Genomic DNA, 14,476 nt, shown 5'->3' with positions numbered 1-14,476 from the left:
ATCTTGGCTAGAGAATGCAGCTGCTTGACTTATTCTGGGCATACTTACTGATTACCTGCTGGGGCCCAGAAGTTGGGAACTTTGTGTGTTTTTCTAGTCCAGAATATAAACATTTTCTAAGTGCTGGTCATTTAATTTTAAGGAACAAAAATGTATAACTTTGAAGTTCCGCATAATAACTGATATTTGGGGTCACTAGAAAACCAACTTTTAAAGTGCACTTTTTCTATGCCCACTTTAATCACCGTCTCTTGCCTGAATTCCAAAACTCTCTAAGAAAAGGTGGGGCAAATGGGCTCATAGTCCTTCAGGTAGCAAGCAGCTCTTCTTTCTGCAGAGAAAAAAGGTGGAAAAGAAATACAAAGCAGATTTCACCATGTGGACCTCTTAATGTGTGCTGGCTAAACTGAAACTAAGAAACACATATGCGTGTGACTAGACATTTATAATTTTTCCTTTCATTCATTTCTTCCACAAACATTTATTGAGCAAGGTTTTCATGGTAGGATAAGGTATGGTATTTTATCCCCAGGGTATCACAATGCATATTAGGTATTCTATGAAGACACTCATCCAGGTGTGTAAATAAACAGAGATGCGATGGTGAGTATACCAGAGGAGTCCATGGCTTCAGAGATCCTCGGTAGGCTATGCCAGTTCCCACAGACCAAAATCCACCAGTGAGCAACAAAATGATGTTCTTCTCTATCAAATAAAAACATCCAGGCCGAATAATTTCAGATACCATTTCCTAAAGTAGAAAAATAATGCTTAATTTTTTACTAGGTATCAGTAATTTGAAACTAGCTACATGAGAGTGTAGTAGAAAAAGTTAAAGGAAACTTTGTAAACTTTATAAAGTCTTCTGAGAGGCATTACCCTAGAGAAAGAAAACAGAAAATCACAGATCACAGAGCTGGAGAGATGGCTCAGCAGTTAAAAGCACTTGCTTTGCTGTTGTTGCAAAAATCGTGAGTTCTGTTCCAGAACACACATTAGGGAACTCACAACCACACTATAAATTTATATAGCTCCAGGAGAGCTAATGCTCTCTAGAGCCACTTGTACTTGTGTGTACATACACACAGACACAGACAGACAGGTACACAAACACATATATAAAGAAATGCTTGATACTTTTAAAAATAATTTTAAATGCATGCATATAGCATGCATTTCTTTTCTTTCAAATATGTGTGTCTATTATAGGACCAAAAGTCACGTGCACTAGGAAGATAACTCAGGAAATCTGAGCACAGGAAGGCTAAGCCTCAAACCTAGTATGATGCCATGAACAATCTGTGGTGACCATGTGTCCTCTGAAGGATTTGAACTTACAGAATGATCAGATTGTATCATCCTTAAGCAGTTTCTGCTTCTCTTTTCTGAAACTTCTAATCACACTTATGGTGTCATTAGGTTGCTCCAGGTGATAACCAAGCCCCTTAGCAGTTAGACAATGAATAGCTGTTTAGGTTTTCTACTGTGAAGTGACTTCCGTGGGGGGTGGAGAGGTGTAAAAATGTCCACAAAAGAGGCTGGGGAACGTGAGTCGTGGCAGATGACAGCCTATCAGTTCATTCCCTTTGTGCAAATATTCTGTGATCGTTTAACTAAAATCTGCCTGAAAAAAAATGTTTAAATGTGGGGGTTTACCGCTTTACCTCTCTTCCACTAATCCCTGTTAAAATATTGTAAATAGCACAGAGCTTAGAGTTACGAAACAGAGACCTAACAAGACTTAACTGAAAATCTTTTGTAAGAGATTCAAGTAAAACCTTACAACCGATAGCTAAACCAATCTACTTTGATCCATGAAAATTATCTATAGTCTTTATCCCTCTTATCTTTAAAAAATGAAGAACAATCATTCATATTTAAAGCAGATAATTTTATAGGAGTTTTTCTCCAAAAAGTAAAAATAAAAAATAAAAACAGCCTCCTGAGATTGTCGGTAATTCTGAAAGAGGGCAAGTTTGATTTGTTCTGCTTTCCCAGACCTGCAGAGTTTCCTCATTGCTACAGTAGATGAGCACTACTCGACACATTCCTTGGGAGAAAGTACTGTGTCCCTCTCAGAAAGACAAAGAGAAGGTGGGCTATGAAGTCAGTTAATGTGGTAGACACAGGGAGACACTTGGTGTCCAAAGCATCGACAAGAAATTTAGATATTCCTAAAAATAAACTAAAATAATATCAATGCCAAGAATCTTTCTTAATTATTAGATTTTTGTCTTTGCTCTGTCTTCAGAGAGCACATTATTAGAGGAAGTCCGGCCTGGATAACTCAGCCCGATCTGCAGACATTAGTCAGAGTAAGGAGGCTGCTGGATGAACTGGAATCCATTTCTATTTTGTTTTAATTGCAGTTGTTCTAAAGAAACACTTCACATACGTAAGCATGCTAACTCACCCTTTTCATAAAGCTTCCTCCCCCCAAGTCATTCAAAACTAATTGGAATGGTGTTGATAATTGTGTCCTTATGCCAGTACATTATTGAAATCTAAGAAAAGTCTTATTTTGAGTAAAAGATGATGGACAGGGAGACGGCTTATTTGGTCAAATGGCTGCTGTGCTAGCACTAGACCCTGTGGTCAGAGCCCTAGAACCCAATTAAAGGCTAAGAGTAATCCTAAACTGGGTGGGGCACGTTGGCGAGGGGTGGATCCTGATGCTCCAGTCAGCAAACCATTCTGAGAGACAGACAGACAGACAGACAGACTCTATCTCAGTATATAAGGTAGAGAGTACAGAGTGCTGCAGAAAGATACCCAACCTCTGACCTCCATGTGTCCCTGCACAGAGCACCATTCACACAAACACACAGACACAGATACACACAGACACACACACACACACACACACAGATACACACACACAGACACAGACACACACACACACACACTGTGATTTGTAGCATAATATTAAATAAACTCTCTCATTTTCTTTGGACTCTATGCTTCCTCTTTTGCTTTTAGAGAAAAAACTTGGTGAGAACAGGAACTTGAAATTTAGTTTTACCATGATAAAGATATTAAACAGAAAGTTGAAAACTAAGTTTTCTTTTATGAAGAATCATATAAAAGTATCCTAATAAAGACCATTGTTTTGTATGCTCTTTTGAAAGAAATGTTAGCTACTGTTAAAATGTATTTCAAGCTGGAGGAATAAAATCCATCCTTTGCCATGTCCAAATATCATGGCACAATGAAGTCCCAAAGAACCTAAACAAAATTTCGCCTCTAGAAAAGAGGCGCTATTACCAAGCCCCAAATGAGAACAAACAGAGGGCAAACTTATTCCCTCACTTAAAACATTAACTTCTGAAATGGCCTCCCCATTTCCTTTCAGACCATGGAAATGTTCTTTATGAAGCAATAGACTATTTATGAAAAACATTTCAATGATAAGAAAATTGTCTTAACTGTTTTCTATTCTTCCCCTAAATGTTGGTCCCAGAATTTTACAAATAGAGCAGAGTTGATGGCTTAAGAAATATATACATTAAATATGAAGACTTCATGCAACCAGACAAATTGGTTGGTATGTTTGTATGTGTTGATGTGTGTATGTCTGTGTGTGCATATGTGTGTTCATGTGTGTGTTGCTGAGGGTTGCAACTAAGACCTTACGGTTGCTGGTATGTGCTTCAGCACAGAGCTTCTATGTCCAGCCTTCTGGACCACATCTGGACTCTAGAACACATTAGTCCAAACTCTATAAGTGAAATGTAATGAAAAGAAGAAAGCTGTGTTTCTCCCATAGAACTACATGACTCATGAGTTTGAAGTTGAGCAACAGATCTGAAGATATATCTATTTCTTATGCTGTAAACTCTACTGCTCAATTCTGTCTTGTTACTGTGATGTAGCCAGCATGTACCATTACTACTGCTCAGGCACAAACAATGGTAAAACTCACTTACAAATTACTAGAAGCAGATTTGTTATCTTTGTGTTTTAAAGCTTGAAGATTTTATTTATCGATATTCACTTTGAAAGGCCAATAGGGTTCCCCATTCTAACAATTTCCACAGTTTTGTTTGAAACCGTGACTTGTGTTTGGTTTGAAGGTACAAAGGCCAAAACAATTTCAGTTACTAATGTGGGGCTTTAAGGTAAATCCAGGTAAGAGCGAATTATAACACTGATTTGAAATTAAAATGAAGGTTAATTCGTTAATTAGCTAACAGCTTTGTTGCAGACATTGGGCACTGTTGAGTCTGCAGCGAGATGCACAGGCAGTGGAAGAAGGCTTTGCTGCCAAGCCCCCGCCCGAGATAACATGAAAAGAACTTAAGAAAAAAAATAATAATTATTGTGTAATTACCTCAAAACATACCTTCTTCACATGTGTCTAAACACAAGCTATCTCCCTTTATTCCTCTGGGTTAAAAAAAAACCTAAAAGTTTGTCAAATACTAGTCTCTGGAGTCATTTAAAATAAAAATATAATAAAAAACACTATGAATGAAAGCTAGAAGAAGTCAGATAAGGACTGCATGCCCACTACAACACACTACCTTTCTCCCTGAGCAGGTACACACACACACACACACACACACACACACACACACACACACACACACAGGTGTGCGTGTGTCTTTACGTTTTAATTGATTCCAGTTGCTTGCAATTTCCATTCCTACATATTCCCTTCTCTTGATGTGCAGCATTAAGCTATCGTTTCCCTTTCCCTGATAGGCCCACCCAATCTTCTTAGAAAAAAAAAATAGCATTCTTCAGGATATATCTACAGAACCAGTTACCAAAGTTTCATTCAGTTTGCATGTTAACTTTTCAGATTTGGATGCTGAAGTCGGGGTGACCTGAAACTGCTTTATGCTACAGTCTTGAGACTATGATTGCACAGTTTTGAGATTTGGGGTGCACTCACTGACATATTTGTCCTCGGGTCTAACAGGACAGCAGAGGGAGCCCCTGCATGAGTTAAGAGGAACAGCAGGCTGAACAAAGACTTCAGGGTGCAGACCCGTGCACGGTGCCCTCTACTGGAGCTGCTGGTACATTTGGATTTCAATATGAAATTGTAAGCACTGAATCCCAAACCTGTTCTCAGCAACCTTGGTAAGTTTAATAATTATGACACATGTAGTTGTACCTCCAAAATAAGACTTATCTTACTTTCAGTTAAAAGTAAATATCTGTGTTACTTGTAAACATGAATTTTGTGCTTAATAAGTCAAATAAATTATTATGGAAATCTCACTAAAAATTTGTATTAGCGTATTCTCCATCACCACAAACATATTTTATTACAAAATCCAAACATACAATACATAATACACATCCTTCATATGCCAGTGGTGTAAGTATTTCACTTTCGTGTAAAATAGTCATACAGTATAAGAGCAAAATTCATTTTAAAAGGTTTGGGGTCAGGATTTGTATTAATTGAATGGCACATTTAATGTGTCTAATTTCCTTATGATGGTGCAATGTCAAAACCAGTTTACTGAATTCCATTTTCATTCCTGCTAGCTTCTCAACTCTGTTACAAGCTTTTACTTCCGAATGTTTGGTGATACAGTTAATTTTATTGTAAATATGCAAATACTAACTGTAAGAAATTTGTAACTGTATTTCACCATAAGCCAGCAAAATATAGCTTTGTGACCACCAATTTTCTGTGAATTCTAATCTTAGATTAAATAAAATGCAAAAAATCATTATAACATGTTGAATGATAGAGATCATAGGTGAGAAAAACATTTGCTTTCCTAATATTTTATTATGACTTTACCACTACTGGAAAGATAAATAAATAGGAAACGTAAATGTGTTATGACAAAGAGTGTATCTGTTTTATTTCCATTTTTGACTTAATAAATTTTTTCAGTGCAATTTTTAGTTTACTTTTTTACTGGTTTCAAACTTACACCTTTAATACTAAAATTGTAGATATTGACTGTGCATGTAGCATTGGTTGACAAAAAACACATTTTGTTTTGTTCTCAGACAAGGCTATTGATAAAGTAGCCTAGGCTGCCCTTGAACTCATGAGCTTCCTACCTCAGGTATGAGCCACCACGCTTGGCTCGAAAAAGAAAAAGGTGTAAACCTCAAGAAAGAGAAGCATCCTCGACCTAATGAGCGCAAGCAGTTCTTCCTCCTACTCAGTGGCCTTCTACCATGGATATTTTTTAATTTCTGTGCCAAGAAAATTATATGGACTTCCATAGCTCTGCTTTGTTTGACCTGAAAAACCAGGAGAAAATTGTAACCTCCTCTGGCTAGTTACAGAAGCTGAATCTTCAAGGTCTGTTTAAATGCCTGCTAAAACACCAGGCTGATCCAAACAAATGAGGTTTACATTATGTGAACTTTGTTTATGAGCTTTTAAATGTAATGTAATTCTCTGCATGCATCAATGAGATGAATACTATTTTATTCATCTTACAGGTGAAAAATTTAGATTTAGGCCTTAGTTTTATGTTACCTGCTCTTTAAAGCTACAGCTTCCCATCAAAATATGGAGGGGAAAGTAAGCAGAGGCTGTAAAAATACTCGTCCCTCTATATCACCTTTGTGAGTATTTATCTGCATGCTATCTTGAGAACTAATGCTATGGCCCATTTCATGCATCCCATTCAATAGAAACTACCTACATGTTTCTTCTTCAGGGACAGAGAAATATGTAGAGAGGCAGGTAGATATCAGTCTGAGTACATGTGGCTGTTTTTATAAATACATGTTTTTAAAAATCTACATATTTATATCTTCAATTTTTAAGGTTCTTATTTTGGTAAAAATGATACCACGGAATCTTAACAACTTCACAGTTCTCATTCCTATCAACTCTGCCTAACTGTTAAAGTGCCCCTTAACACAGGATATGATATATATACATATATATATACATATATATATATATATATATATCACATCACTGGATATAGTAACAATAACTAGAAAGTTAATGAGAATTTTATATACGAGGAGTTAGGATTTGGCAACTATAGCTAAGTAACTTAGCTAGGGAAAATTAATTTTGAGTGAGCAAGAATAATGCTGGGTTATTCTGACACAAGGGCGTTCTTTCTAAGCTTTCATATCAAAACACTGCTGCTGGATGCTGTGAAGGTTTTTAGAAAAACGGTCATTAAATGTTAAGAAATACTACATTTGGTTTTATAAGCACGGCCGTGCTTTGAATGCAAAACGTCTTTCCTATGCTCCTAGTTTGAATGTGAGTCCCCAGTATGTAGGATGGTTTTTAAGGCTGTAAGGTCTTAAGAAGAGGAAGCCTGGCTGGCAGAAGCAGATCACTATTCCAAGGTCTTTTAAGGTTAGCCCAGGCCCTAGTTCTCACCTGTGCTTTCTCCTTCCTTTACGGCGACACATGAGCCACAGCCATAGCACACTCCTGATCCCCTGATGGAGTCATTTCCTAGCACCAAGCCTTCTCCAGAGTGATGGAGTGACATTCCCTTGAAGTCAAACTCCATCTCACTTTCATTTTTTTTTCTGCCATGTGTTTTTGCCACAGAGGTGCAAAAGAAATTCATGAGTGGCTTTTTAGAAAGGTTCCATCCGCTATCATTCACTATGAAACTGATAAGAGTATAGAGAATATGGCCCTGTTACTATGTATAGCAGATTTAACAAGATAATGTAGAACAACAGCAACATCTCCATCTTCATAATTTCTGAAGGATGAATAGAAAGCCAAAGACCAACATTCATTCAAAGTTCAGTTCATAACCTAATGCGATCACTACTCCCTGCATAACTAAGCAATCTCACACATTTCACTTGTATTAACGTCTTCATTATCCCCTCACACTCCTAAAGGTTATTAGTCTGTTCTCTCCAGATAAGAAAACTGAAGGACAACATTTTAAAAGCCTTTCCCAAGGGTCACCAAACCCCAGACTCCAGAGCTGCCGCGCCATGCATGTGGATTCCCCGTCACGCTCACTGTTAAGAAATGCCTAGCTTTAAGTTTGCATCTCAAAGGTTCTTCTGGGCTTTTAAAACGCAGTAAAGAAGATTTAGGCAAAGCCTGAGCTATGAGCCAATGTTCCGCGTATATTAGAGGTATCCAACAGGCAGCTCTTCTGAGATGACTGAGGTTGTAAGTCAAACGGTTTTCTACCTGACAACTTCAATGACTCCATCTGGAATCTGAACACAGGGCTGTGTTTTCCCTCTCCCACTGTCATCATTTGTCACAGAGAATGTTCTAATTTTTTTTCTTTATTGCAACTTAGGCCCAGGGCAATGTGGAAAATTCCACGGGTTAGTAGGAAGACGCCATCTCATTAAGTGAAAGTTGACTGCATTCGTGTCAACTTCTCCAAACCTTTTGCTTTCTTTGGGGTATTATTTTTTGCTTTGGGGCCTTTCTTCATGCTATAGCATGTGAAAGTGCCTCTCTCTAGATGTTTTTTTCTATAGAGTTCCTATTCAGCCTCTTGCCCACCTCCTTTGTGTCCCAGCTTGAATGCTCTCTGTCCACTTATCTAGCTCTGTGAACCTTAAGAAAGAATTTGATTTCTCCTCACAACAGATTTGTTATCTAAGTAGTGTAGATACATAACACACCCCGGAAGATTGTCACAATGACCATAGTACGTGTACCATATTCTTGGAGTAGATGCAGCGTTCATTTACCAAGCACTCCATCAATAAATACTAACCATGTGTATTGAAATTGGAAAAATCAAGGCTGGAAGTCTAAGATAGCTCTGTAGGTGACTATTAACCGTTCTCAGAAAGATTTCAGAGGTGGAAACTTGTTTTTCTTCCATTGTTCCATCGAAGACACTGAAACTTGAAGAAATCACCTGGGAGCTAAATATGCCTAACATTTTAAATATCCCCAATGGGTTTATAATTCTTCTTATTTTTTTTTAGATTTATTTATTTATTTTATGTTACATGAGCATTTTGATTACATATATGTACACGTACCACATGCATGCCTGATACCTTCAAATGTCAAAAGAGAGTGTCATATCCCCTACAACTGGAGCTATGGATGATTCTGAACCACCATGTGGGTGCTAGGAGTCGAACTTGGATCTTCTGGAAACACAACAAGTTTTTTAAACCACTAAGCCATCTCTGCAGCCCTGGGCCCATTTTTTAAAAACATTTTTACCATGTGGGTAGTGATCTCTTGTAGGGCAGGGGAGATTTGATTTATAAGGTAGGACATAGCTGGGACAGGATGTTAAAGGTTCCAGCCTGGCTCCTTCTTTCAACAGGTCTTAATTCACTATGATATGACGAGTCTCCTCCACATGCTCCTTCTGCCTCTGAGGACTCCACTGTGCATTTTCCATTACAATGGACTGGGATCCTCAGAATCAATAATGCCAAAATAAAGTTTTCCTCCTATAATTGTTTTTTTAATCAGTTACTTTGTCAAGGAAAGTAGTTAAGACTGCAAGATACTTTGCTTTGGACTCTATGAGAACTTACCCCATCAGTTTCTCCATACTGTTGCTGATAAATATGTCTTGAGATTTCCTTCTTCTAATGAGAAATAAATGCCATATATTATTACTTGTCTATATTTTGAAGATGCTGGTATCCGTCATTATTTTAAAGATATTGTTCCCTTCTTCAGAAAGGAAAAGTAGATTTGAACCATCAAATGTAAATCCTAACTTTATGACTATCATCTACCTGTAGAAGGGAAAGTTCAAAAGACTTGACCTTGGCAATTTGAAGAGCCACAACAAACACCGCTACCCTGCTAGAGTAAGAGGGGGTATTAATGTGTTATTACCTGAATTTTCCTGATAGCATAGCACAGTCTTTTCCTTTCTGGTGCATCTATCAGTTCCCTAAGGGACTGAAATAACCAAGTGCCACTGTAGAGAGCACCATTTGTGAAGCTGGATGAGTCAGTGCAAACCCTGAATCCACAAATTCCTGTCTAGCCATGTATCTTTGGGAAAATCATTTCACTTCCTTGAACCACAAAGTCCTCGTTAACAGTCCATACCTCATATGGAAATTAAATCTGAACAAGGGTCTGAGAGACTTCACACAAGCCTGCGGGGGCAGCGGGGGGGGGGGGTCAGTAACTGTTAGATTTGGAGTTGGTTTATGCATTCAAGAGCAAATTGAAATAGGAGTTCTTTAAACATCCTAAACCCTAGAGTCTCTAACTCTAGGAATCACTGAACCCAGACACAGAGTTTTCGTTTTCAATTTGCTCTGTATCCCTACTCTACAGTTTAAGTTCTCTGCCCTGTATATGAAGGACACAAGCATCCAGCTGTGGTCTGTGAGTCACAAACACTAACTCAGTACTTACTGCTAAGAAAGCTCCCAAATATCAACCTCATTGCTTCTTTAATCTGTCCCTGCTGGCATCTTCTTGCCAGTGAATATCTGTTCCATCACTGAAGTGAATCTTGACAAGGAGACCAAAAGTACCAAGCAGCTTTTTATGCTAAAATCACATCTTTGAACATAATAAAATCTGCCAAATGACTTTTGGATGACGAGAAATGTCTATAATGGTTTGACACACTCTTTCAGATTAATACATGTGGTAGACCAGGGAAGGAGGAGGAAAGGAACACTTCAGGAGTGGATGTGACCCTTAAAAACCTTCTTGTCATGTTGAAAACACACAATAGCCAATAGATTCAAATCCTTCTGCTCAGTGCAATCAGACATCGGGACACATTGGAAACACAATGGTTTGACGGAATGAAATCCAGGCATTTCTGTCCACTTGTTTTCTCTAGAACTTGACTTTTTTTTTTCCATTTATACTTGAAAAGAAAAAAAAATGGAAAGGAAAGAATTTGCAATGCAGAAGAAGACTTGTGTGTTAGTCATCAGTTTCTTATAGATTGTTTTCTGATTATCTCTAGTACCTGATTAATTATTGCTTTAGTTATGAAATATCACCCTGGAGGAGGAAGAGTCTTCCTTAATTCTACTGATGACAAGATTCACATTAAGGTAACTGTCTGTCCACTATTCTTCAGTTCTGTTCTAAATAGTATTACTTCTCAGTTTTATCAGCTTTAAACTCCCAGGCTTCCCAACTCTCATAAATATTATGGGAAAAATAAAAAGAAAAGAAAGAAGGGAGGGGGAAGACGGAAGGGAAGAAAGAGAGTCAACACCGCAGAATAACAGATGATGAATTTTATTGCATTGTTTCAGAATTGTTAATCTTAAAGTATTTCTTTATATTTATATTTCCAGTTTTGAAACTTAATTTATTCATATCAAGGGTCAGAGGCAAAGGTGTCACTCTCATTCCTTCATGTCTTATGCCTACTGTTTCGTTTTTGTTCTCTGGGGTCTAAACACAGAAACAAGCACTCATAAAGTGGATCCAGGTAGTGATTTCCCTGTAGTCTTTATTTAAATGGCGGACGTTGTCATAGCACACTCATAAAGCAGGTTTCCATCCTGACAAGTAGTGGTTAGTAAAAGTAGTCTTTGCTCAAGGACAGCTTCTCTTGAATAATTAATCTCAAGCTCTTTCTAGAAACTGAAACAATTTTATACACTCAAGGCAGCGTGTTAAGAAACTATCTCCCCGCAAACAACACACCAATTAGGTTGGCGAAGATCTTCACTTTCCTGGTTTTCATTTAGAGTCTTGACATTTGAGTCTACTGAAGTTGCAGTTAAAACTCAGCTCTTCTGGAAAATATCATAGGATTTTTAAAAAATATAGCACCAAAGAACAAGAGAAGATTTGTGTCTCGAGAGAAAGAAAAACAGACTGAATGTAGCAGAGAAAACCATTTACTCACTTTGTAAAGATGAAAAGGTAGAAAAGCCCTAATGGGTAATAAAACATCCATTGGTGGGGGGCTCAAGAGACTGTCTTGTCAGACCCCTTAGTTGGGAAAGTACCTACAATCTCGAAGAAAATTCTAAGTATTTTCCAAGGAAAGTCTATAAATATATCTTGGAATGACACTAGCTTTTACTATTACTATTTTTTATCTTCAGTGAGAACACCCTTTACTTAAGAGAAATCCATTCAAAATTAAAAAAAAAGATTATTATGTTTTACAGACTTTGTTCTTTTTACTTACAACCTTATAATCTATCATAAAAACTGATATAGCTATAATGTACTAAAGTAGTTAAATAAGATGACCTTGGCATGTGGGGAAATGAGGATATCTGGGTAACTTAAGCACTACATATTGCTCTCACTGAGCTATGCTCTTAAGTAGCAAAGGAGTCATTACACATAAACAACATTTTGCATCATGAGACTGAACTAATTTACAAATATTTAAATGCTAAAGAGAGTGGCTTGCCAGTCTCGAGGGAGAAAAAAGCAGGAAGAGTAAAATATAAGTGTTGAAGAAATGCCATTGTTAAAAACATGAGGAAGAAAACAGATTTTAATTAAAAAAATAAACAAACAAAAAACTCCTCAAAAATCCATGTCTAATTTATCATAAAATTCAAGCTATACTACCCTGAAAAAAATTTGTCTTTGCCATGCTTGTTCAAGTACTCTACTTAGTCTACCTAGGAAAAGTACAAGGGAGTGGTCTCGCAGCCCAGACAACCCTTTGCTTAACTGAAGGTTGATGTCAAATGTGAAGGTGTATGGCACACTGAAAAGAAAGTGGAACATAATGCTATACTGAAGAGAGGTCTTTTGGCACTCACAAAGCTGTAGCTGAGACAGGAACGCTAGCTCACCTATGTGTTTGCCATGGTGAAATGACGGGACTTTGGGGAACTTAATATTAGATAAATCAGATATCTATGGCTTAAGTGCTTTAACAATAGCCCATTGAGTAAACACCATGTCCATTTGGGTATCATACGAATACATATATTCAAATACATAACTAACATGACAATGCTTTGTTCATATTCAGAGTTATAATCAGAATATTACAACTCTCATCCATCAATGTCAGAAGTTAGGGGACATGTATGAACAGGGTGAGTGAGGACACAGGAGGTGGAGGTTGTCGAGGCTGAACATAACATACAAAATTTATTTTACAGAACATACAACCAAGTAGATACTTTCTATTTTTGCAGTATATTTATTTAGTTAAGCAAGAGTAGGAAACAGCGGTAATTAAAATGATACATTTGCATATAAAAAGTACACGGATACAAGTACTGTAGAAAAGAACGGAGATTCTCCCCAAATACATTTCCCAAGCATTCCTGTTTGCTGGCTTCATTCACATTTTGGAAACACGGTTAGTGAAGAATGCAGTGAATCTGTGGGAGCCAAACAAGGATAAGGACACACACACACATACACACATACACACACACACACACACACACACACACACACGCAAAATGAATAAGCATTAAGTCAAGAAACTACGTTAATAGAAGACAGCACTTCCCATCTCAGCCCCAGAATTGCCAAATGTGAATGCATGGGAAATTCTCCATACCAAGGATTATGCGTCACCATCAGGGTTTCCACAGTAAGTGGTCCTCCATTGCGGCTACACATAAGCATCCCGGCATCAAAAGATCCCCAGTTAATAGATTGGGGCTGGGAACTAAGCAGTGACATTTACAGAACTCCGGGCACTGTCAAGTTGAGAGTCACAAATGTGAAAATGTTTGTGGGAATACATTCTGTGACAATGACAATCAGTCCCTCAGGCTGTGGTTTAGCCCTTTGTAAAAGGTGTTTTGTAATTGACAGCTTCAAAATCCATTCATTCAATGCTAGCTCACCAACAGCCTCGCTTTCTTCCTTCCTAATCTGTTCTGCTTTACTTTAATATGTTAGCCCTCCTGTAATGTGCTGTCCTCTGGGTTCCTGCCCCACCCCATCCGCATGCCTGCCTTACAGCAAGGACTGTGAGCACTCCCCCCCTCCTTGCTGTCAGGAATCACTCACCGATGAGAGCAGCTTCAGTGGTCGTGCAGTTGACGATAATTGGATTTGATGTCACCAACCATCTAAATGCATAGAGGCCAGTAAAAGCTGCTTCATTCTTGGATACATCAAAGGCCAGAAATAGCAATTATCACAGTGCAAATTTCATTCTGTCGTATGTAGGGCAAGCAGTCCTTCCGTGTCTCAAAGCATATACTCTATTGCATGGGTGATTTGCTTCCATTCTGATTGAAAATTAGATAGGTATGTAGATATTAGACAGATAATAGGTAAATGATTGATAGATGATAGAAAGAAAGAAAGAAAGAAAGAAAGAAAGAAAGAAAGAAAGGAAGGAAGGGAGAGAGAGAGAGAGAGAGAGAAAATGGAGATAGATGAGAGAGTAAAAGTACAGATAGGTGAATAGATAGTAGGTAGGTAGGTAAGTAGATAGATAGATAGATAGATAGATAGATAGATAGATAGATGATAGATAGATGATAGATAGATAGATGATAGATGATAGATAGATAGATAGATAGATAGATAGATAGATAGATGATAGATAGATGATAGATAGATAGATGACAGATGAATAGATAGATAGATAGATAGATAGATAGATAGATGATAGATAGA

The sequence above is a fragment of the Microtus ochrogaster genome, chromosome 21 (assembly GCF_000317375.1).
Source record: "Microtus ochrogaster isolate Prairie Vole_2 chromosome 21, MicOch1.0, whole genome shotgun sequence".
Lineage (NCBI taxonomy): Eukaryota > Metazoa > Chordata > Mammalia > Rodentia > Cricetidae > Microtus > Microtus ochrogaster.
This window is presented reverse-complemented; position numbering follows the sequence as displayed.